A 1316-nucleotide genomic window follows, 5' to 3' on the forward strand; every position below is an offset into this window, starting at 1 on the left:
TATTCCCTATGTGATAAGATTTTCTTTAACCGCTCAAAGATTGTATCTTTTGTTGACACTGCTTCTTGCTCGGTCGCCAAGTCATCAACTCACGGTACGACCACCTGATGACGATCATGACGTTGTTGTGAGCGATGTAACTGTTGGATTTCTTTTCTCGAAATGTGAGCCTTCTTAACCTCACTCTAGTCATGTTGTGACGAAGATCCATATTTAAATTTCATATCATAGGGGCTTTAAGGTAAATACCCCAAACATACTTCGGCCAGAGCTTTACCTGTGGAACTATGAACAACATGATTGATGGAAATTTTACAGGAATGAAACACACATGCCTCATGTTTTCAAATGTATTGTGTTGTACCCCGTACATACGCCATTTGTTTGTGGATGAAAGATCGTGCTTCTCTTCAACTTTGTTTCCATCTTTTCCCTTATAGAACACTAGAATTTACTTCAAAAATGTGAATCGCGGTGAAGGTCAGATTTTCTCCATATACCAGTTTTTAAAACTTTTTACCACAAAGTAGTCACATAAATGAAAAAACGACCCAAATAGTCACTATTTATGTGGTCAATCATTTGTGAAAATCTAGTTTACTGCGAAAAAATGATTTTGTTGAGATTTTCGCAGATCAACGCACTACTAAAAGGTTTTTTTCTTTAAGGTCAACTACAAAAAAATTGATTTTTATTGAGATTTTTATAGCACACTCTTGTATTTGGGAGAACCCAAATGATATGATAATTGTTATATAGTTCGTACACAAAAGCTACATAGTATATTGCCTTTTCATAATTTTCGTAGAGTAGTCTAATTTGCAGCTAAAAAAATATGACTTCCGGACATCCAAATTGGAAATGTAATATAACCATGGAAAACTTTTGTTACAAAGAACACAATGAAAAAAATTAAGCTCAAATGAAATTTGTATGTAAAACTTGAGAATGATCAAAGTTGGTTTTTTTTTATATTTTTCACTGACTAACTTACCTTAGAAGTAAAAATGTATGACTTCTTGATATTAAAAATTAAAGTATAATATAGCTATGGAAAGCCGTGTTACAAAGAATACAATGAGAAAAATCAATTAAAATAAAGTTCTTACCAAAAGAGTTGTGAAGATTCAAAGTTTATAAAAATAAATAAATAAATAAATAGAACAGCCAAAAACTAAAATCTACATTTTCAAACATGGCCCAAGTGCAAAATTACTTTTTGGAATTTCTTATAGTAAAAACTTATAAAAAAAATAGCTATTGTGGTCTATCTTCAATGGACTTTGAGAAATTTTATAACTTTTATTCATGACAAG

This window comes from Lactuca virosa, chromosome 9, assembly GCF_052849685.1.
Source record: "Lactuca virosa cultivar CGN04683 chromosome 9, Lactuca_virosa_CGN04683_v6, whole genome shotgun sequence".
Lineage (NCBI taxonomy): Eukaryota > Viridiplantae > Streptophyta > Magnoliopsida > Asterales > Asteraceae > Lactuca > Lactuca virosa.